The sequence below is a fragment of the Puma concolor genome, chromosome D1, assembly GCF_028749965.1.
Source record: "Puma concolor isolate L17-30 chromosome D1, mPumCon1.1.hap2, whole genome shotgun sequence".
In the NCBI taxonomy this organism is placed as follows: domain Eukaryota; kingdom Metazoa; phylum Chordata; class Mammalia; order Carnivora; family Felidae; genus Puma; species Puma concolor.
This window is the reverse complement of record NC_141676.1, coordinates 114,072,743-114,097,675: the sequence shown is the minus strand read 5'-3', so window position 1 is coordinate 114,097,675 and position 24,933 is coordinate 114,072,743. Positions and strand designations below refer to the sequence as shown.

At 42.0% G+C, this 24,933-nt stretch overlaps 2 long non-coding RNA genes across 3 annotated transcripts in view; both read left to right on the top strand.

The window, feature by feature from the left end:
- The window catches only part of LOC147577003 (uncharacterized), a 352,858-nt gene that overhangs the window by 177,630 nt on the left and 150,295 nt on the right, over window positions 1–24,933 (top strand). The gene's annotated exons all lie outside the window — the stretch shown is intronic.
- LOC147577004 (uncharacterized) lies at window positions 1,094–13,649 on the top strand. 2 transcript variants are annotated; one of them, XR_015240601.1, is made up of 3 exons: window positions 1,094–1,193; window positions 1,935–2,056; window positions 13,156–13,649. It is a non-coding gene; the product is annotated as an uncharacterized LOC147577004 (long non-coding RNA). The 2 variants fall into 2 exon arrangements; XR_015240600.1 differs by having other exon boundaries at window positions 1,906–2,056.

Below are 24,933 nucleotides of genomic sequence, written 5' to 3'. Positions count from 1 at the left end.
CCACATTCAAGATTCTGAAACGGTCTCAAATTCACTTAATATCTTTCCATGTGGATATGGTTTTTCAAGGAATTTTGCTTATGCTGCCACAGAGCTCAGGCTCACCGACTGTATTGTCTTGACACGGATAAAAACATCTTGTTCTTGATTGGATCTTACTGTCTCAAGCTATCAAGTGCATTGTTTGTTTTATGGTGTTTTTACCCATAAATAACAGGAAGAATATTAGCACATACTTCCTCAAATCATTTTGACAAGCTTTCTAGTGTGATCTTTTAAGATTCCATTATATAACGGTTTCAGGTCATTTTATAAGAAGTATTTGTATTTCTGAATCTCTATCTTCTAGACCAGGGATTTCAAAGTATGGCCAACAGCCTGGTTGCTAGTTTTTGTTTTGTTTTGTTTTGTTTTAATGTGGTTTTATCGGAATACCGTCATTCCCATTTGTTTAAGTCTGTGGCTACTGTTGTGATAAAATGGCAGAATGGAACAGTTGTGATAGAAACCAGTTAGCCTTCAAAGCCTAAAATATATATTATCTCTCTTTTTAAGGAAGAGTTGTGCCAGCCTCTGTTGTAAACTATGATTTCTTGATAAGGGGAGATCCTAATTACAGCTAACATTCTTATTAAAAGCATATAAGAATAGGGTGGTGAAATACTCTTTAAAAAAAAAAATCTGTTTCCTCTGTCAGTTTCCTTTTCTTCCTGCAGTTCGTTCTGTGTCTGTAAGTTTGTGTGAATCTGCTGCATTTGCCCCACAAACCAGTACAAGTTGGTACAAGTGGACCAACACCAGGGTACATGCGTTGCACAGGTTGATTTTTTGGGTGAAATTGGAAAAAGAAAATAGATCATAAATACTTTCTGCTACTGTTCTGCTATTCTCCCTATGGTAGAGAATTCTTTTTCATTCAGATTCTTTCTGGGAGGAGCTAACAAAACTAAGACATAATGCTCTTCTCTGTGCCTTCTGGGTTTCAGTTTATTTCCAGGGAAACAGAGATGTCACAGTTGTGTCACAGTCCTTCTGTGTCTGGATATATATGAGTCATAAGATCTGTGGACTGAATGCACATTTAGTGAAATGACTTACAGTCTCTCATATGATGCTAACCTTTTTGTAATTCAGGTCCTCCCTTAGGCAAAATGAGGTCCCTTTCTGAAGGAAACAGAAGTTAAAAAATACAGGTAAAACAAACAAACAGAAGCCCGTATCCCTTTGCTGAAACAGGAAAGGGAGAAAGCAGTGGTTAGAGTCCCAGTACCTGGGGGTGGTTTCACATGGTCTTCTGGGATTAGTTTGAGTCTCCGTGCTATGACTTGGCTGCTGTGTGACCTAAGATCCATTTCTTATCTGTAATGTAGGATAATAATAGATCCTATTTTGTAGAGTTGTAAAGGAGATTAAAAGAGTAATTGCACATAAAGCACTTAGCATAGAGCCTGATATTTAACAAATGTTCAACAAACGTTAGCTCTATTAATAGGGGCAATAATACTTGTAAGGCTTATTACTGTCTTAGCTCAGTCTGCCGTCCCCAAATACCATAAACTGGGTAGTTTATCCACAGCAGGCATTTAGTTTTCAGAATCCTGGGGTTTGGAAATCTGAAGTCTTGATGCCGGCCAGCAGGGTCAGGTTCTAGTTAAGACTGTCTTCCAAGTTGCAAACGGCTGCATTCTCCGTGTATCCTCAGGTCAGAAAGAGCGCCAGCTATGTGTCTCTCAACGGCCTCACTTTGTAATACTGCCCCACTGGGGGGTTGAAATCCCAACATACGGATTGGGGGAGGGCACAGACATTCAAATCATAATACCCATTACTCTTAGGGAACAAATTATGTTCCAAGAGACTCTGGAATAACATCTCTATAAACACATTTATTCAATGGGAGGCCAGGGGTTTAATGGAAATGAATGGCTACGCAGAAGCTGACAGACACTGAGAACTGGCCTGAAGGGGAGAAAATGGGACTGAATGGAAGACAGTCTGACCGGTATTTAAATCTACGCTTTTAATCACATGCACTCTCGTCAGTAAGACTCACCAGGTGAGTAGAATTACTTACTTAGAAGAGATTTTCAAAGTGGCCACTGCTTTATTTAAAAATAAGTTGATTACTCATATTTTTATAAATAAGAAATTAAGAACACTATATTTTATTGTGGACATTAATTTTTAATAATGAATATGTAGAGTATTTCAATTTAATTGATATTTCTAATCCATCAACAGTGACCAATAAATATACATATCTTCTAAAACATTAGATAGTCGCAGGGAAAAGGCAGTAAAAGAAATAACAAATAAAAACTAGGACCCTATCTTTTCCTACCTGAGGAAGAAGATGAAGGATTTCTACCCGAAGGCCTGGAGATATGGCCTTCCTCTCTGTAAAAGGAATGATGTTACTGAACAATATCACCCTGACGATTATTCTTGTCCCTTTAGCTGTGTGGTAAGCTGGTGGAAAAATCTGCAACCTGGTCATCCTTCTTGTTAAGTTCTTGACTTCAGAATACACTGGGGATGTGATGGCGCCTTAACTTAAAAACAAACAAACGAACAAGAACAATGTTTTTCATTATTACCAAATTTCAGTAAAAACATTTACCTGGTGTTCCATTTCACAGATCTTCACGAGTTCTCCAGGGATCCTTCTGTACTTCGTCAGTCACATGTGGTCTTTTCTAAACTAGCTTTAAAATGGATTCTTTTCGTTAGTAGGTATTTAGGCTTTCTTGTGCTTGTCATTTTTTCCCCCCAAAATAGGTTTATTTTAGAAATTAAAAACTCGAGATCCATTAATGTTTCAATTACCAGTGATCTTCCTACTGTAACTGACTGCTGAGTGTAATATTTTTAAAAACATTTTAAGAGTTATTTTAGAAATCTGATGATAGAGAGTAGAAGATAATCCTGATTGTATTAGCAGAGTTGCAAGAGAAGCTGCAAATTAGCTAAAGTTATCTTCAAGAATAGAAAACAGGGATGTGTTTGCCAGACAGTGAGGATCTGTGGGTGATCCTTCAGGTCAGTCGATAAGCTAAGGTTTTAACTTGAATTGGGTTGTGATGATCTTCGGTAAGCTGTAGAGGTTTCCTTTTCAGAAAAATAAATATGAAGCAAAATGTGAATGGAGTCAACTGTGTAGTGTGCGAAAGTGGATTTCTTTTAAGAAATTACCTGTGTGCTCATCTGGGAAATTTAAGCCCGTTTTTAGTATTGCTGCTTTAGAACATCATACCGCACATAATTCCATCTGCCTTATGAGGAAGCTAGACTGCTCTAGCAGTCAACAGAGAGACAACAGAGAAACAACATGGAGACATTGTATCTGTTTAAGTCAGGATTTGTCTTTCTTTTGGATTGCCAGCCTCCCTGAAAGTAATTTAAGTCCATGAAGTCACAAAGCCGCTGCTGTCTGTTATATCTCAAGTTCAAAGCTGTACCTACTCACTTATGGAGACTATAATCATAAGTTGTCTGATTTGTCAGCCTGTCTACTTGGTGGGAACCTGGGAATGTCAGGTCCTGTCATGTTTAGTCCTTTAATGAGCCCCGATGAGTCACATGAACTTCATCTTTACTTTCCCCCCACCTGCCGCCATTACAAACATGCACGTGGACGATTGGAGAATCTATAAAGGGGATCGTCCAAGGTCTGTTCCTGAACTCAGGCAATCCCTTCTGTGAATCTGGAAAGTTGGGAAAAGCTAAGATGCTAAAGATAGAAAACTATAATCCAGTATTCTCACAGATTACAAATACTTGGGCTCTGAGAGGTAAATTTACTGTTGACCAAAAATTAGTGGCAAAGCCAGGAATGGAAACCAGATTATTGATTCCTGTGTCAAAAATATAACTTGTATTTTCACTTAAAAGCTACATTATAGATAAAATTTTTACTTTTAACAATATGTACTGAAATGGAAGGATTACGTTTAGATTTATGTGCATTCAGGTTATTTTGGATAAATTCCTTCAGTTTTCGATTCAGTTTCTACTTTAGCTAGTAACGATTTGGGAAATTCCACTAAATTATTTTTTCCATTATTTATTTTTCTGTTAAATTATCAACTCCTGTTGCCACAGTTTTCAAAATAATAATTGATTTTCTGATTATATAGTTGATAAAAAATCACTTTATAAAACTAGTAAAATAAGTACATAAAGACTTAGATGTGACTACAAAAATGTATATAATCTCCACGTTTAAATAACTCACTAGTACCATTTTGGAAAATTTTCTTTTGTTTTTTATTTTTAAGTTTTTTTTAATATTTATTTCTGAGACAGAGAGAGACAGAGCATTAGTGGGGGAGGGGCAGAGAGAGGGAGACACAGAATCAGAAGCAGGCTCCGGGCTCCGAGCTGTCAGCACAGAGCCCGACGAGGGGCTCAAACTCAGAAGACCACGAGTCATGACCTGAGCCGAAGTTGGACGCTCAACCAACTGAGCCACCCAGGTGCCCCTGTTTTTTATTTTTAATATCAATCAAGCAACCATTAAATCTATCAATCATTTGTATTCATTTTCTCAACCTATTCTGGAGTATTCACAAGTTTTAGATGCTGGACATACATTAAATGTAAGACAAATAGCCCCTTTTGTATTTATATTTTGTGTTTCTTGTGAAAGTTACAATTAAATAACTTGAAAATAATAAATGATAACTATAATTACAAGGAAGAAGAACAGTGTGTCCTGTGAATATATAACAGAGGGAATTTGGCTGGAGAGAGGCCAGACAAAGCTCCTCTAGGAAAGTGACATTCAGGTTGATCCTGAATGATAAGTGAAAGCTAGGTAAGGAAAAAGTAGGGGAAGGGGTTAAGGCAAGTATATCACGTTACACAGCTTGCTTTTTAATTTTATTTTTTATTTTGAACATTAAAAAAACTAGCAGTAGCTGTCATTTATTGTGCCCTGCCAAATAAAAATTGCCCAGTCTAATCTTCACATGTTTTAAAAGTAATCTCTACACCCAATGTGGGGCTCAAACTCACAGTCCCAAGATCAAGTATTGCACGTGCTACCAACTGAGCCAGCCAGGTAGCCCCTAGTCTCAACTTTTTAAAAATAAAATGAATATAAATATAAGTTCGGTTTTTTGTTTGACAGAGAGCGAGAGAGTGTGTGTATGGGGGGGTGAGGGGCGGAAAAAGGGAGTGAGGGTGGGAGAGATTGAGAGAGAGAGGGAGAGGGAGAGAAAGAGAGGGAGAGAATCCCAAGAAGGCTCCACACTGTCAGCACAGAGCCTGATGCAGAGCTGAATCTCCCAAGTATGAGGTCATGATCATGACCTGAACTGAAATCAAGAGACACTCACCTGACTGAGCCACCCAGGCACCCCTAAATATAACTTAATAAGTGAGGGATTTATAGGATGCTTTTAGTGCCCTTTATTGTATATTTTGAATATCCATTATTTCAGTTGTCTAAATAAACTATAATGACAATATTTAATCAAAAATGCTTTTTGAATCTGTGTTTCCTTAATGTATATTCAGAAATCTGTAAAACCTTGGCTAAAAATTGTAATGATATTAATGACTCTCAATACATACTGAAAACATTATTTTAGGAAATATATCAATTATTCTAAAATTAAAAAAAAATTTAATGTTTATTTATTTTTGAGAGAGACAGAGACAGAATGCGAGTGGGTTAGGGGCAGAGAGAGAGGGAGACATAGAATCTGAAACAGGCTCCAGGCTCAAAGCTGAACTCGACGAGCACAGAGCCCGACACGGGGCTCGAACCCACGAACCATGAGATCATGACCTGAGCTGAAGTCAGCCCCTCAACTGACTGAGCCATCCAGGTGCCCCATAAACTGACTGAGCCATCCAGGCCCCCCTATTCTAAAATTTTTTTTTAATGTTTTTATTTTTGAGAGAGAGAAAGAGCATGAGTGGGGGAGGGGCAGAGAGAGAAGGAGACACAGAATGTGAAGCAGGCTCCAGGCTCTGAGCTATCAGCACAGAGCCTGATGTGGGGCTTGAACTCATGAACTGTAAGATTATGACCTGAGCCAAAGTCGGACGCTCAACTGACTGAATCACCCATGTGCCCCTCAATTAATTATTGTAATGGCACTATGGGCAAGTTTCTATGTAACTGTACCTGTAGTATATGTTTTTATGTCCAACAATAATATTTAAATTTGAAACTTTTTGAATGCTTGAACACTTTTTTTTTATTTTCTTCTTTTTCTGTTTATGATCATTTGCCACGAAGGTAAATTACTATTTTGTGTGCCCTTCCTCTGTATTAGTATAATTTATTCATTGCTGTCTTTCTTAATTTTATTCTTTATCAGAAAGTTTTGCATATTGAAACTATTAATACATTGGATGTTTGGCAAATATTTCCTTATTCTTTATTATTTAGTTTAGTATTTAAATATGTTATACAAGCATATTGACATTATCTTATTACAGATTTGGAAGTAGTCTCTATCGTAGGTTATATATTCTGTGTAGAGAGATGTTTAGAGAAGCAAACCCCAACCCCACCGTGATCCACACAGCCAACCTTGCTTGGCTATTTTATGTGAATTCCTGCAGCTTTTATTCTATATATTTACATATGTGCACATTCATAGAAGTTTTTCTTTTCCACAAAGATCCTATTCTATAAACATGGTTCTTCATGGAATTGTTATGTCCTCGAAATGACTTCTTGTCGTAAATTTATTTCTTTTTGGTACAGATAGCTCTGCCTCATTCTTGTGAATGTTCATATAATGTTTCACAATGAGAAGTTAGAAATAAAAGCAGTGTTGTGCTGGGAAATGTGTAACCACCGCCTTATTGGGGAAAAAACACTAAAGCCCTGATCTCTACCTTTACGGACTTGCAAGGTGGAGATCATCTCACTCTTGGTGGTTTCAGGCTGCGAGTAGTTTCACTGCCAGATCACAGAATTGTGAAAATAACTCTTGGCTTTTTGCCCCTTGCACAAAGCTGATCCTTTGCAGGCCAGCTTCCTGGCAGAGCCGACTGCTTGTGGGAGAAGTTCTCTGCAGCCCGGTGCTTGAGGGAAGTCATGGCCATGAACAATGCACACCCCTCCCGTCCGTTGGGGTGCAGAAACGGTGGCACAGTGCTGGAAATGGAGTTTCTGCCATCCTCTCTGGCTAGAGCCCTTGATTCGGCCAAGGAGAAGCAGACACTTCTGTTCATCCAGGTTGTAACCTGAGTACCAGGGGCCTGCATCTGTCTCTCCAGGAATCTGACCTCTGGCCTTGAACTGGTCACCAAATTCTGGATGCCTTTTCTCCCAATCAGTTCTGTTCCAGTGTGGGACCAATCTTTTAAACCAGTGCTCTGTCAATGAATATTAAATTATTTCCACGTTTTCAGTTTTTTTAAATTTATTTATTTATTTATTTATTTATTTATTTATTTATTTATTTATTTATTTATTTATTTATGAAAGGCAGAGTGTGAGCAGGGCAGGGGCAGAGAGAGAGGGAGACATAGAATCTGAAGCAGGCTTCAGGCTCTGAGCTGTCAGCCCAGAGCCCGACACGGGGCTTGAATTCACGATGTTTGAGATCATGACCTGAGCTGAAGTCGGACAGTGAACTAACTGAGCCCCCCAGGTGACCCTCCAGGTTTTCATTTTTAAAAATGTTGTTTCATAAATGCTATTATGTATGCAAATATAAGATAATTTCTGAATGATAGAAAACTGGAATTTGAATTACTTGATTAAATACCCTAAACTTTCCATGAAACATGCCAACATACCCTCCCGGATACGAGGATACGACAGTCGGACTTTCCCCTCCACTTCTTTTGTGTACTTCTTTCCCTTCAATGTTTCCACTATTGTTTGTCTGAAGTGTTTAATTGTTTCCAAAGTAGAGGACACAAAAGGAAGCATTTTGAGCCATTTTAACTTGCATTTTCTCACTTCTGTCAGTATTGATCATATTTATACTTCCTTCCATGTGTTTTGTATTTATTCTTGGAAATCTTGTTCATATAATCTAATTTCTGGGTATATGTTTTTTTCTTAATATATAGAAGGTTAATATATATTCCGGGTGTTAATTTTGATCGAATATTAAATATTTTCAAATTATCATTTATCCTTTAATTTTGACACTGGTGCTTTTCCTCCTACAGAAGTTAATGCCAGTCTTTCTTCCTTATGGCTTTTGATTTTTATATCTACCTTACTGTGTCCTTTTTCATTTCATGTAGAAGAATATTTTCCAATATTGGCTCTGTATATCTCTAAGAATTGCTTTCCTTTCTGGTACGAATAAGTAATAGAAGTTCCTAAATATTGCTTCTCTGTTTCTTCCAGTGATTTGGAATTCTCCCACCTTCGTTAATAAGGTTATGATTATAGACTCCTTACTTACTTCCATGGACTTGTGTTTCCCTGTAACAATACGATAGCTTTATCATCGTCCTTCCTTTTGAAAGTTATCCTGTGCATTCTCGAGCATTTTATTTCCTGATGAGCTTGAGAATCACGTCAGGTTCTGTAAACTGTCTTTGACAAATTTTCTGAATCTTTTTGAGAAATTTTCTGAATTCAGAAATTGTACTGAATTTAGACAGATATTTGGACATTCAATTTCTCTGGTAATTTATTATTATTATTGAGCCTTCTTTGTCTTCTTCAGGAAGGCTTTGGCATTTTACTACATACCTCGTAACAGTTTCTCGTTGTGTTTATCCCCAGGTGCTGTATCAGTTAGGATTCTAGGTTGCAAGCAACAACATTCTCTGGACAAAAATAGGCAATAAAGACTTTTCCAAAGATATTGGGAGGCTCACAAGTAGGCACCAGGAAGCTTTTCAGTAGGGGATAGTGAAGCACTTGCAGAGTGCTGAGAAAAAGGAAATACGGTGACACTGAACCAGCCAAGCACAAGCCAGGATCTCTGCTGCCGCAGTAGATCCGGTCCAGTCGTTCTGTGTGAACTTGAGTCCTGAGCTGGATGTGAAAGATCCTGGAGAGGTCAGGGGGTGGAGCTGAGGCAGGATATGTGTCCTCTGTATTCCAAGGAGTTGGGAGGGAAAGATTTACGTCCTTCCGACTTCCACAGACAGAGTTGGACTCCTGGGATTATTTCCCACAAACACTGTATTTCCTGGTGAAGTGCTTCCCTCCGTGGAACTGGGGGTGTCTGTAGGCAGTGGGGAGGGTTGGGTGGCAGAGGCAGCCCGCGTACCACGATACCCTCTGGGGGTCTGTAGGGAAGCTGCTCAGTGTTATATGCTTATCCTGTATTTACTTACTGAACGCTTTTATTAAGTGAAAGAATTGTTCACTTGACTGGCATAGAGATTTTCTAGATACATCTTTGTATTATAAATTATTATACATATTTATAAGCATAAATTTTGTCTCTTCATGTCCAATATTGCGTCTTGACTTTTCTTATTTTATTGCATTTCTTTTTGGCCTTTCTGGAGCCTGTTGTTTGTTTTGTTTCTTCCTTCCTTCTTCCTTCCTTCCTTCCTTCCTTCCTTCCTTCCTTCCTTCCTTCCTTCCTTCCTTCTTTCTTCCTTTCCTTTCCTTTCCTTTCCTTTCCTTTCCTTTCCTTTCCTTTCCTTTCCTTTCCTTTCCTTTCCTTTCCTTTCCTTTCCTTTCCTTTCCTTTCCTTTCCTTTCTTTCACCCTCTCTCTCTCTTTCTTTCTTGTTTATTTATTTTGACAGAAGAGGGGGCGAAAGATACAGAATCCCAAGCCGACTTCATGCTGTCAGCACAGAGCTGAATGTGGGGCTCAATCTCACGACCCTGAGATCATGACCTAAATTGATATCAAGAGTTGGACGCTTAATCTACTGAGCCACCCAGCACCCCAAGCCTATTGTTTCATTTATCTTTTATAGTTACTATGTCCTAAGTAATAATGCCATATTGTTTAGATAGAAATAGTAAATAGCTCTATAAACCTCATACTCAAAACCAGATTTTCCACAGCCACCCTCACTTGTCTTCCAAATTCCTCTCTCTAATGACAGTCACTTTTGATTCTTCCATCTATTTTTTCTGATAGTTATATTCATATTTCTGTATGGTATATCTTAAAATTTTTTTTTTTTTATTATTTAGTTTTGAGAGAGAGAGACAGAGTGAGGGTGGGGGAGGAGCAGAGAGAGAGGGAGACACAGAATCTTAAGCAGGCTCTAGGCTCTGGGCTGTCAGCACAGAGCCTGACACGGGGCTCAAACCCACGAACTGTGAGATCATGACCTGAGCTGAAGTCAGATGCTTAACTGACTGAGCCACCCAGGTGCCCCTGGAAGGTGTATCTGTAGAATTCTTTTTTGTTTAAGTTTTTATTTAAATTCCAGTTAACATAGAGTGTAATATTTGTTTCAGGTGTACAACATAGTGATTCTACACTTCATTACATCACCCGGTGCTCATCACAACAAATTTCACCCGTTCCCCACCCACCTCCCCTTCAGTGACCATCACTGTGGTCTCCATGATTAAGAGTCTCTTTGTTGGTTTGCCTCATTCTCCCTCTTGTATCCACTCTGCTCATTTTTTATGTTTCTTAAATTCCACATGAGTGAAATCGTATATGTGTCTTGCTGTGACTAATTTCGCTTAGCAGAATACTCTGTAGCTCCATCCATGTCATTGCAAATGGCAAGATTTCATTCTTTTTTTATGGCTGAGTAATGTGTGTGTGTGTGTGTGTGTGTGTGTGTGTGTGCGCGCGTGTGTGTGTGTGTATGTGTGTGTATGTGTGTGTATATATATACGTATATATATATATATAATATATATAATATATATATATTGTATGTATGTGTGTATAAATCACATCTTCTTTATACATTCATCAGTCAGTGGACACTTGGGCTGTTTCCATATCTGGCTATTGAAAATAATGCTACTATTAACATAAGGGTGCATGTATCTCTTTGAGTTAGTGTTTTTGTATTCTTTGGCTAAATACCCAGTAGTGGGAATACTGGATCATAGGGTTAGTTCCATTTTTAACTTTTGGAGGAATGTTCATACTGTTTTCCACAGTGTCTGGATCAGTTTGCATTCACACCCACAGTGCATGAGGATTCTTTTTTTGTCAACATCTTTACCAACACTTGTTATTGATTATGTTGCTGATTTTAGCCATTCCAACAGGTATGTGGTGATATATTATTGTAGTTTTGATTTGCCTTGATGATGAGTGATGTTGAACATCTTTTCATGTGTCTCCTGGCTATCTGGATATCTTCTTTGGAAAAATGTCTGTCCATTGCTTCCCATTTTTGATTGGATTATTCGGGTTTTGTGTGTTGAGTTGTATAAGTTCTTTATATATTTTAGATACTAACCCTTTATCAGATATATTATTTACAAATATCTTCTCCCATACGTTGCCTTTTAGTTTTGTTGATTGTTTCTTTTGCTGTGCAGAAGCTTTTTATTTTGATGTAGTCCCAATAGTTTATTATTGCTTTTGTTTCCCTTGCCTTAGGAGACATACCTAGCAAGAAGTTGCTACAGTCAGATAAATTACTGTCTGTGCTCTCCTCTAGGATTTTCATGGTTTCAGGTGTCACATTTAGGCCTTTAATCCAGCTTGAATTTATTTTTATGTATGGTGTAAGAAAGTGGTCCAGTTTCATTCTTCTGCATGTTGCTGTCCAGTTTTCCCAACACCATTTGTTGAAGAGACTAACCTCTTCCCATTGGGTATTCTTTATCTTTAGAAACTCTTCAGAAGTTTCAATTTTGGTAGAGATTACTGGTTCTCCTTTAACTTCCTTATATAATTTCCTCCTTATTTCCCTGCTTTTATTTTCCCAACATAATTGCAGTATAATTAGTGAAACCAGTAGCAGGCTCTTACACTATTCTGTGTAGGTAAATACATATGTATGTTTTCACTGATGAGGCCAAAAGTATAGATGATGCATTCTTTACTCATATCATTTTTCCTCATATTTAATTATTGCCTTATAGCTTTTATTTACATAATTATCTATTTATCTTCCATCACTTTTCCCAGAAGCGATGATTTTCCACACAAGCCCTAATTTTTACAGCGCTAGAACATACCACATCACACATCTGGCTTGTCGTTTTTAAACTCCTGGTTTTCCTCCTCCTCCTCCTCCTCCTCCTCCTCCTCCTCCTCCTCCTGTCTTCCCTCCTGCTGCGGTCTGGACCGGTCACTTGTCACCTGCTGCAGGGCAGGTACCCTGGGACCCTCTTTAGCTGTCCTTCATCACGTGAGGCCTCTTTTCTGGATCCCGTACCTTCCTCTTGCTTTACTTTCCACGAGCGCCTTTTGTAAAACTCCCTCGGAAAGGGTACCTGGAAGATTAACTGTTAAATCTTTGGATATTTTTAAATGTCTGTGATCTGTCGCACGGTTCGACGGAATTCAGTCATGACCCTGCACGCTGGGCTAAAAATGAATTTTCCGCAGAATTCAGAGGGTGTTTCTCCATTTTACTCTAGGAAGTAGACTTGCTGTTCCGCGGTCCAATTTCGTGTTGCTTCTGACCCTGTCACATGCCCAGCTCTTGACCCACCACCTCATGCTTTTAAGATTATCTCTCTATTCCAAGTGGTATAGAAACATCATGATGACGTACACAGATGAAATCCCTTGTTCCTTTTACTGGTCTTTCACTAAACCCTTTCAGTATTGACATTTAATGTGTGCTTCTTTTCGGAAATTTTGGTGCTTTAAAAAAATGTATATATTAGTTGCATACACAAATATATGTTTTTATCTGCTCCTTATCCTTGTTCTCCTTATTTGGGTTTCTTAGCTGTGCCTAGGAAGCATTATCCGCAACCCTGCTCCTCACCGTTGTGCCAGAACCATCTGTCACTGGGTTGCATTTTATTGTCGCTCCTGAGGCCTGATTTTATCAGTTTTTATCAAAATGACTTTTCTTTTTCAAAATAAAATGTTCTTATTTGAGCATGTATGCTCGGCAGTTAGAAGCACACATTACTGCCGGCGTCTTACCGGCAAACACGGATATAGGATGAAGAAGCTGGGGTGAGGGTCTTATTTATAATATTTTTAATATGTTCATTTCTTAACATGGTATGAGACGACTCTTGTGGTCTTGGAAATAACAAAAGTCCAGTATCACATAGCCATGCCCTCATTTACGAATTTTTTTTCAAGAAAATGAACCTGCTCTGTGGGTTGGAAATTGGAGGACGCTGACTTTGATGAAATAAAACCTGAAGCACGTTCCCTGGACCGGAGGGGCTCTCAGCAGGTACAAGGAGGCGAGAACATCAATGAATGAGAGCAAAATAGGTGAATAAATACAATGGCACACCATTTTCTGTTGCCTAATGAGACAATTATGGTTTAGAATTTTATAATTAACTGTGACTCTGGAGTTTGTTTTGTCCAGAAAAGAAACAACAACAGTGATCACTCACTCTGGAAGAATACCTTTAGATATTTTCATTAAACCCCCAAACAAATAGGACACTGTATCACATTTGCAGGTGAGAAAAATATCCAGGGTTTCACCCGCTCACCTGTTATTTAGCCCTTACTAAGTAAGTGTCAGAGCCTATACTCTGCACAGTACAGACAGTCAGAAATTAGACTCATTGACCTTGATTTCACAGAGCTTAGTCGGGTAGGTGTGCAATCCGTGTCAAATAATCACACACACAAAACGTGTAAGGGTTTAGGACACATGACATACGCTGTTGTCAGCATTCAGTAGTGGACTTTGTTCTTGTTGTTCATTCAAGAAGTGTTTTAGAACTTTGGCTTGTGGCCAGGATTTGTCCTCCGGCTAGAAATACCACCCAAACAAGTCAGACACAGATCTTGTCCTCAGGGGAATTATAAGCTAGTAGATCCTTAGAAAGGACAGGAAATATGCTGGAGGTTATACATTTGGGAAATAGAGAGCTGAAATTCCAAAATTAACACTTACTCTGATGCCAAAGCCCATCGTCCTCTATCTCACACACCTTTCCTAAGTTCACGTGTGTTTTTGTGAACAGTGGTCTCTTTGCTTGGGTAGCTGCCCCGCAGGTGAACGTCCTTCCCGTGTTGGAGAACTCCCCACACTGTGTGAGTCTACAGACACTGAACACACAGGTACTTGTTTTCCAGGTTGCTGTGCAGAAACAGGTCGGGCGTGTGGTCTTACCAATTCCCTATGCTCATCTCCATTTCATTTAGGGTTAGGTGTCTCAAAGGAGGGACCATGTGTGAGTGTGTTGACAGAGAAAACACCTCGCTTTAGGGGATCACAGTCACGGAGTCCAGTTTGTGGCTCTCGCAGCCACGGAGTCTGTCTGTGGCTCCGATATTCAGCCACGGAGTCTGTCTGTGGCTCTTGCAGCTACCGAGTTCATTTGTGGCTCTGATATTCATCCACGTGTGGCTCTGCTGTTCTGCAGTGGAGTCCAGTCTGTGGCCGTGATAATCAGCAGTGGCAGCAGGAATGGTCTCATTGTGCTGTGGTTTTGACTCTAGTTGTCCCTTTTTCTTACTACAATTGAGTCTGGTTCTCCCTCTTTCTCTCGGCTGATGAAATCATCTCATAGCGTCATTTTCTATTACTTACAACCAAGAGTCCAGGCTAATTCACTTTGGATTATTTCATTGCAAACACCGACATTGCCTGGCCAACAGTGGGTTGGATGACAGGGAAATGAAATTTGTTGTGTGCTAATGCGGAGTTCTCTATAATTTCCTCCTTCCTTCCTTTACTGTAGGAAAAGGTACGTTAATAAGAATTAAAGTATTGAAAATGCTTTCAGGACCATTGACTTGTGTCCTGGCAAAGATAATCCACTTAGAATAATTTGGCTTATTGAAACCTATACATTGATTCGCCCAAAATGAGTGTCTACAAATATCCAGACTTTAACTGATAGCATCTTCAAGACAATTGAAATCAGTGATAAACCAGAGATACTTTCACTTTCCTTTTAGTCTGCTCCTAGTAGTTGTTAACCTTTTATTCTTATTTTGTAACTTGCTTTCAGATTTTTGTGTGAACATAAGCATTTTAAAAATGTGAACTGAAAAATCTGTCAGTCTTTAACCTCATATCACCAAATAACTGAGCGCTTGTGATTTTTTTCACTTCTCAACCAGTAACTTTGATATCATCTGCATACAGCCTAAAGAAAATGTCAGTCAGGGAATTTGCCGATTCTCAGAGCTGTGTTCTAGCAAAGGAGGTTTCTAACCGCCCCTGCGTTTGTCTGTGCTGACTGGTTTGCTTACCAGTGCCTCGTTTACCTTGTGATTTATGAGGAATTCGTTATTCTGAGTTTTCACTAACATTAATTTACACAAACCTTCTTTGTGTTGTTGTTGAAATTTAAAAGAGCTTTATGTTTGCCCCCAGCAAAGTTTGTCAAAATAAATACCTATCTGGCTAAGTAGAAATTTTCTGTGATCCTTATTCATGATAGAAATTGGTAAAGACTCTGTTGATTCAACGTGTTTAATTATAGGACCACATTAATGGTTCTGAAAAGAAAAATGGTTACACTGTCCACATTGTTCATTCTGTCAGCCTTTCGGATCTTTCAAGGATATTGGGGAGCCCTGGCCACTGGGCATGTGGTCTGTTGGTTAATACCAGGACATGTCAACCACCACATCTTAATCACATGCCGGTTAAACTCTAGATGCAGTAATTTGGATATTTCTAGATATCTGGATGTTTGATAGATGGATACCTAAGCAATTAAAACAAATTCCAAATGTTTATCTTCGAAGCCTATGTTACCATGAAATGATGCCTTTAATGGCTTATCTGAAGTTCATGGAGAATAAGGAAAAGTGCTGTTATGTCAGTGTCCAATAAAAATAAAGTGCAGCACATAGATAAAAAGATACATCCTGGTCCCTAACCCTCAGATACAGGTAAACATCTCTATGTGAAAGCCGATGCTAGCAGTTCCTTCTTGCCGCATTTACTCCATTGCCATCATCACCGTGTCTCTGAGTTCATCGGCGTTAGCTTTGGTGTTTCTTTCTTTTGGATCAGTTTCTTTGGGAGTGATGTTTTTCAGATTGATTTCATGTACTTTGAGCCGTATTATTTATTTACGTTTTCACCATAGCTTAATGTACCAAAATACGTGAGTGATATTGATCCTTTGTCCTGAGTGACATTCTGTGCTGCAGTTAATATTTTGTAAGATAAAAGCTATGCACAGTAAGTTTGTTTTAATATTAAACCAAAGACTTAATGAAACCTTTCTACCTCAGATTTAGGGGTGGGGACAAAAGAGGTCCAGAAAACTTCAACAGGAGGCCAGCATGCATGACCAGTGCCTTCATCCATTCTCTGCCCTCGTTTTTTTCTTGCAAGATCTCTAAGTGAATGAAAGGCCTTTTGTCTTCATCTGTCCTTAGGGAAGGTTTAGTTTCATTCTCTTCCAGAACGGAAGGGACTCACGGTGCCCTGAGACGTACCGAGTCTCAGCTTCCTTCTTGTTTTATTACAGATACTAGTACTGCAGTAAGCTTGTATTTGCTTGTGCTGTTATGTGTTGCAAATACTTACACAAACGTTACCACTTTGTGTGTCCCACGCAGTCTAGCCAAGTATCAGTTTTTATCTTCACTTTATCGATAAGGACACTAAGGGCCAACGAATTACGTAACACGTGATGGCTTGATGTGTAGATTCACTGTTGAGAAGGGCTGGTTCCAGAACCTGTGTCTCCAAGCTGAGTGGCCTTTGTAGTACAACACAGCATCTGTCAGTTATTATGCTTGTAATAAGTATTTCCCTGGGCAAACCCCTATTTTTTGGACCCATGATAAAGCCCACGGCCACTTTTATTACCTTATGGCGCCAGGTAATAGGGATTCAAGTTCGATGGTGAAGTATCAAAAATACTGCTTTCTAGATACTGCGGTGTAGTGAGAGCAGGCGGGAGCAGTTTGGTCGTATTGTAAGACGAGAATCAAATTCACTTCGGTATCAGAGAATTAAATCTCTGGGATCTCTCAGTCTCACTGGACGGCAAACTGACCCTTTAGTGTTGCTTACTTACAGCTTTTCTCAGAGTTAGCTTCTTACGTATGGGGACCGATTCCAGCTTTTCTCAATCATCTTAAGAGTAAATATGAGACTATAGAATAACAGTGCTGTTCAGTTGAATTGCATTTTACAGGTTTTTAACAGCCTGATCTGATAGGAATCCTGGGGGGCGGGAGTGGGTGGGTGATGGAACAAACAGGTTTTAGAACTCTCGTTTTAGAGATGAAAAACTGAGATGAAGGGGCTCGTCCAAGCACACCGATCCTGAGCAATCATCTTGGGGCTAGAACTCCGTTTTCCTGACCGTCGGGTTTGCATTTCTCCTACCTCCCTACCCCTGCCTCTCTCCACGCCCCCCCCCCCCCCCAGCCCTACCGGGGTTGGGGGCTATGCCAGCGCTCCCGGCAGGTGGCGTTTTGTGATAGTGAAGCGGCGGCCACACTGTTTTTATCAGTTCTGTTCAAGAGAGGATACGTAGTCTGGACACGAGCCTTCGTGTCATCAAGCGGTCAGAATTCCTTACGGTAAAACTCAAACCCTCGTCCTCAGGTGACGTGTAAGTGAACGTCTGTACCGCGTGGCCCTGGGTGCTGCTCGGTGCCCTCCCTCGATTGAACCCTCCCCCCGTGGGTCACGCCCAGGCCCTCGGGGGTCCTCGCCGGGCAGGCCGTGCCAGTCGTCCGGTTTAAGATCACCTGCCTTGAAGCAGAAGCGTGCGCACGGGACAGGATGGCCGACAGCTGGCCGTTTGTCCGCTCACAGCCGGCCTGTTGACGCGTGGCTCGCCCGTGGGAGCCGACGGGTCGGGATCCCGGAGTGCGTCTTCCACGACGCAGACGACGTGTGGAGGACGGCACAGCCCCGTTCCTGTCCCCGCAGAGGAGGACGCGCCCCTGGGGAAAGGAGGAAGGCGGCGGCGGCGACGACGGGGAGCACACCCGGTGAGCGCGCGGAAGGGGGGGGGGGTGCCCGCCGATGCACCTGCGCGGACCACGCGCCCCGCCTGAATTGGCACGTGAAGGACGGACGGGTGCCCGGCCGGGCTGCCTGCTCAGGTCGCGGGGCCGTCGGCTGGTCGGTCGGGGCGCCTCCTGCTAAGCTGGCGCCTGTAGGCGGGGGCAGGTCCCCAGCCTCTGGCAGCTGAGCGCGGGCGCGCGTGGCGCGAGCAGCCCTCGCTCGCGGAGTTGCACCCGCCAGCCCTCCTGCACCCGCAACGTGTCCCTGTGCACGGCCGCTTCTCCCTTATTCCCGGGCGAGGAGGACAGAGGGCCCTAAGACGCCCTCTTCAGCCTCCGAATCTTTCACAGCGATCCTCATCCGAAAGTCGTAGCGCCCTGCTCAGAAAATCCACCTGCGCAGCCAGCCCTGCAGAGACCCGGCGGCGGGTTCGGTTGTAGTGGCCGCAGGCTCCCTTTTGGCCGCGTCCGGCGTCCTACCGCAGCGTGTCCTCACTGCCCCATCAGCGGTGTCCCGCCGGCGGGCCGGCCTCCACGGCGCTCCCGAACTTCAGCCCCGCCTGCTCTTCCCGTTTCCCTTCCCTTAGCTTCTCCGTCACGTTCCCTGTTTTCCTGTCCCAGCAACAGCTTTCTCCTCCAAGGCCTTCTGCTCCTCCCGCTGCCTCGTGCCTCCTTCCCACGCTGGGGGCAACCCTGGATTCTTCCAGGAAGTTCCTATTCGGATGCATCCTCTCTCCGAAAGTATTTTCCCCTTGCAAATGGGCACGGGGTCACCCATTTAATCCCAGTCACAGACGTCGGCAGGTTACGGCCCACAAGGGTCTATTGTGAGCGGTTCTCCGAATTTCTCAAGCCTTCCTCGGAAGCAGAATCGGCAGGGCTCTAGGTGTTGGGGGACAGACGTTTTGTTGACAAAGGGTCATTTTATCAGGCTCCAAGAGCTGACCCAGAGTGCTTTCTCTGTGCTTACTGAGCGCCGTTTGAGAGCTCAGCCGGCTCTGTAGTGAAGATTCAAAGAGGCATGTTCTGTGTTTATATTTCCAGCACTTTGTTTCAGAAAGATGCAGGGCGACGGTCCATTCCCTTCACAGCATTGTAATTATCTTAATGATGACTAACTCACCAAGCTCTTTCTGTACAGTCATCAAGATTCTTGCGGTTGCCGCGTCCAAGAACTTTGTCAGATTGCAATGTCCCCCAAATGTGATGGTCCTCAGAACATGTTAGTCACCTAGCATGACACATCCATTCCAATTGTTTTTCTTCATTTGAGTTCCAGAAATTAGGAATAAACCTTAAAAATGATTAGGGATCATAAAAAATTACAGGAGGTATTTGTATGTTTTCTTTATTTTGAAGCTACTAGGATGCATTTCCCTTTGTTTAGCAAATAAATACTGAGTAGTCACTCTTTTCCTTAATATACTATTCCTCGAAGGTAGTGTTGTGCAAGTGTTGGGGAGGGTCTACTTAAAGTTATATCTTTTTATGTCATTAACAAAATTATATTTATTTTTATTAAATGTTTATCTGTTTTGAGAAGCAGAGAGAGAGAGTGAGTGGGGGAGGGGCAGACAGAGGAGAGAGAATCCCAAGCACGTTCCACGCTGTCCACACAGAGCCTGACCTGTGGGTTCGAACTCACAGAATCTGAGATGATGAACGGAGCCAAAACCCTGAGTCAGACACTTAACTGACTGAGCCACCCCGGCATGCTGAAAATGATGTATTTTTAAATAAAAATTCTGATACTTTAATGTAAAGTGATCGCTGATCTTGTTAAAACATTAAAAATTTTTCAAGCCTTGTGCTAATATTTGGCCCTAACGAGCTGTGTTCTGGTTACAGGAACTTGTTTACCTACAGAATCATAGGTGCAGTCAGTGTTGCTTGTTTTCATCCCAACAGACTTGGAGTGAGTGCTGACGTCTGTGTCTTAGGATTCCTCACCCTCTGAGACACACAGAACAGTGACACCAGTTACTTCCCTCAGGAAGCTCCCAGTCTAGTGGGGGAAAATAGTTCACATGTAATAGTGTCTCATAATACCTATGTATTTTACTTATTTGTGCTTAGCGCTGTTTCACAGATGGGACACTGAATGTCGTGAGTCGTCGTTTGCCCGAAGTCACACAGTAATGGGGTGGTCAAAGCTATGTTTCAACAAAGGTGTCGTGCGAACCGCCTGCCGAGGATTTGACCGTACATCGTGGGGCACCAGAAGCCCTGAGAAAATTAGAACCTGACTTCTCTCAGACTCTTGAGTTGGGAAAATTAATGCAACGATGGCACTTCATTCTGGATAAACAATCACTGTCTTCCGATGTTTTCTATATTCATCTGTCCATTTAATCTCTTGACTGCTTCATAGCTTTTCAAGTGGGGGAGAAACAGAGACACTGTTGTGCTGTCCTGAAAACTCTGGAAAAACTGCTAGCAATTCTGGAAACGCCCAGAGTCAGTTACAAAGGCTCAGCCTCTGTTTTCTGGAATGAGTGTAGTTGAGTGGTAACCCACTTGGCAGTTGAGACAAAAGGATTCCATGTTTCTCAGTGGGCTTACATCCCCTCAGCCTCTCGAAGAACCACAAAGCCATGGGTCTCTCAACAGCCATGACTGTTGGTTCCAGTGAAAACGAGAAAAATGCTAGTCTGGGAAGTGTATGACCAATGGAAAGACGAGAACAACCAGTTACGGGCAGAAAGGTCCTCTGCCCTGTCAGAAAACACGAGTCAGGACACAGCTCATGAGAAGAAGCTCTTCTCGTGGTTCCAGCTGACCAAGAACAGAGTAAGTGGACTGTGAGGTAGTGAGGTTCCTGTGGCTGGACATTTCCCAGAAAGCTCTGTGAAAATGTTTTTGGTAGTAGCTGAGGCAGTCCTGGCAGAGGGTGAGGGGCTGACACACGGTCTCATTTTCCCTCTGTCCTGCTTCTGTGGCGCTCTCCCTAGGGTAATGCTTTTTGCTCCTGTCCCTTCCTTTTGCGGCTGGCGGTTTTGAAAAGTGGGTCTACGAGAGGCAGAAGGAGGATCATAAAAAGGAGACAAGGCTAGGAGGAGGAAGGCAGGTAGGAGATAAGGGAGGGAGATGCATGGTGGTGAGGTGGTGAGGTGTTGTCCTTGGCAGGAGCGTGCCAGCACAAAATCACTCCCGTCTACCTGTGTCACAGACGTGTTGGCACAGTGTGTGGATGCCCAGTGGAGAGCTCCAGGATGTCGGGGTGTAGGGTAGGGTAGTGATGCCAGGGTGACCGCTGACACTCGGCCTGACCGCTTGCACACCTTTTGCCCCTACGGCCTGCACGGAGCCCAGTGGGGAGGCCCCGTCCCAGTACCGGTGGCCCTCTTGGGAGTAATGCTCCCAAGCTTCTGCACACAGCCTGCCTTCGGCTGTCCATGTGTCAGTGCAGTCTCTCTGCCTGGTTTCTGTGGTCTTCTCCCTGTTCAGTGCAGTGGTTGCCCTCTGACGTTACCTTTGCTTCCTTTTAGGGAAAGTGTGCCTGTGCGTGTTGGCATTGTCCAGGGAGGAAGTTGTCTAACTTATGCCCCTGCATGCTTGCCTTGGCCCTTAAGGCCCTTTACGTGGCAGGACATGGTCTCATGACCTGCCCTTAGGACTCTCCAGGTCCTCCCTCCCCTCCCCTTCCCTCCCCTCCCCTCTTTTTCAAAGGTCCCTGCCTAAGGTCTCCAGGCTCTAGCCGGTGTGGTACCAGACTCTCCCAAAGCTTTCTTCAGGATGGCAATGGTGAAAAACTCCACCATTAAAATTAAACACTGAAAGCCAAAAAAGGCCTTCTGTTTTCTCTTGAAGTAAAGAACAATGTAGAGACTTAAAGGGCAGTGAGTGTGAGGGAATTGTGTAAGAAATGAAAGAGCGTCCGTACTTGCCGCCTTGCCGGGCACATCTGTTCCCTTTTCTCGTCTCAAATCACTGCACGTCTTGAACTTGATGTACACGTGTAATTGCCACGCGTGGGCAGTGGGCTCTGTGGGGGACCCTAAAGCCCATGCAGGGTGTAGAAAGGCTCTCCCTCGTGTGACAGCCCATGCAGGGATCGTTCCAGCGTTTTGCCGAAGTTGCTGTGTTTCTGCCTGTGCCTTCCTGCTAACCTTCCCTCATTGGGCCCAAGGCTCTCTCTTCAGGGAGGTCGTGCGTGTGACAAATTGCTCTGCTATGTGGCCGGAGCCACAAGACAATATATGGGCGGTTTTAGCATTTCTCAGAGTATCTCTGAAGTTTGGAATTTTGATAACAAAACAAAATTGGCAAATATGTCTAGACTTGAATTAAATCGGAAGCAAACACTATTATGGTTTATATCTTTAGAACCACAGTTGGGACTTTGGCTTCTGTTTGGGAGGGAGTAGCTGGTATCAAAGAAATCCTCCAGAAGGAAGGAAATGTCAGATCTGGATAGAAAACGAAAACAAAACATGGCAACTGTTGGAATTCGTTTGGCAACGATCACAGCAGCCGAGTTCTGTGGAGACAAGACCGAAGAGCAGACGAAGTTGCATCAGGGTGAACCCCACGTGTGCCTCTGTTTCCCCCCACGTTCATCGGTGAATCTCAGCGATGGGGATGAAGGCGAAGGAGACCGTCAGTCGTAGAGTCCTGCCAGTCTTGTTGTGATGGGGAGAACACATTCCGGGAAACCAAGGCAGCCAAAACGCGAGAGGAAATGGTCCTCGAGGAGAGTGCACTGCAGAGACACGAGCCTCACATTGTGCTGGCAGCTTTGCCTGCGGCCTGTGCCACCCATACACGCATGCACACACACTGCACACACACCACACACATACACACACACATATACCACACACACACCACACACACCATGGAGACTCAGGAAAACACCTCAGTTGAGATCTCAAAGGGCTACGTCGGCAGTAAGAGCTGCACCATAAAAACCTAAGTACCACGTTGAAACGTAAAGACAATGTGGAACTGAATAGGGCTAACAAAGCCTGCACCACATCAAGGTGATCTGGTCACCCTTCAGTGGCTTGTGACAATTATGCTAAATTCTTTTTGCTGGAAGATCATATTATTCACTATCACTCTAGTGATTGTTACCTCCAAAGCCAAGTTAAAAAAAAAAAAAGTTGTCACAGAAGGAAAAAGAACAAAATTACCAAAAAAGAAAAGGAAAAAAAAAAAAAGACAAAAAATAAAACTAAAAAAAAAAAAAAAAAGACAATAGTAAAACACCTGTAAGAGATTTGATTATTGTAATTACCAGGCACAAAACTTCAATATAACTATGATTAATGGGTTTGAGTAGTAGAGAAAAAAATGGAGAATTTACCCAGAGAACTGCAATCCACTTAAATAATATAAATTCTAAAAACATATATAGTCACAAATTAAGACAGTGATAAAAGTTAAAATAGTAATTTAGGCACAATAAAACCGAGGATTAGTGAACTAGAAGTTGATTCAGCAAGAAATTCCTAGATTGAAGTCCAAAGAATACAAAAGATGAAAAAGAAAAGATTGTAAGAGCCAGATACAATGTAGTGAAGTCTGGAAATTTGTGTCATTAGAGTCTTCGAAGACAGGCAACAGAGAATTGAAGGAAGCAACACTCACATAGCTTTCAAAATACCTCAAATAACACAAAAGACACACACACACACACACACACACACACACACTTGTGCAGACCATATAAAAAGTCCTGTTTCCTTCAAGGGTGAAATAATAAGACAGCAAAGTTTTTATCAGAAACAGTGCAAGACAAAGAGATGTTATCCTAAAACACTTGAGAATAAAATAAGTCCCACTTGAGAATTATATTCCTTCAGAGAATAAAGAAAATAAAGTCCTTTATAAACAACAGAGATTCATCTTGGAGTGACCACACTAAAAGAACTATGAAAAGATGTTATCATCGAGGTAAAAAGAAAAGAATATTCACTGTTTAAAACAATAATAATGATATGTTGTGGGGTTTAAAAAATGTAGAGAAATCACATAAAGGAAAAGAAGTGCACAGAGCCAGGAAATAGTTCAGGTTGTGAGTTCCTTGTGTTGTCAAGGCGGTAGGGAAAGTATTCGTTTGAAATAAGATCTAATAAGTCAAGGATACCTATAGTTATATTTAGGTTAGCCACTAAAATAATTAAGTAAAAAGTCATAGAAGAAAATAAAGTGAACGGTTTAAAAATCCTAAATAAGAGGGCCGCCTGAGTGGCTCAGTTGGTTTAGTGTCCAAATCTTGATTTCAGCTCAGGTCACAGTTTTATGGTTTGTGGGATCAAGCCCCATGTTGGGCTCTGTGCTGACAGCGTGGAACCTGCTTGGGACTCTCTCCCTCTCTGCGTCTTACCTGCTTGCACATGTGTGCTCACTCTCTCTCTCTCTTTTTCAAAATAAATAACTAAACCTAAAAAATTTTTTTTTAATCTTTTTTGATGTTTTTTTTTTTTTAATTTATTTTTGAGACAGAGAGAAACAGAGCATGAGCAGAGGAGGGGCAGAGAGAGAGGGAGACACAGAATCTGAAGCAGGTTCCAGGCTCTGAGCTGCCAGCACAGAGCCCAACGCGGGGCTCAAACTCACCGTGAGATCATGACCTGAGCTCAAGTCAGATGCTTAACCAACTGAGCCACCCAGGCACCCCAAAAATTTTTTTTAAATAAGAGGGGATTTAAATTTTTTTTTTTCAACATTTATTTATTTATTTTTTTTTTTGGGACAGAGAGAGACAGAGCATGAACAGGGGAGGGGCAGAGAGAGAGGGAGACACAGAATCAGAAACCGGCTCCAGGCTCTGAGCCATCAGCCCAGAGCCTGACGCGGGGCTTGAACTCACGGACCGCGAGATCGTGACCTGGCTGAAGTCGGACGCTCAACCGACTGCGCCACCCAGGCGCCCCTAAGAGGGGATTTAAAAGGACCAAAGAACAAATAGGATAAGTAGGACACTTAAGTGGGACACTTTAACATGGTATATTA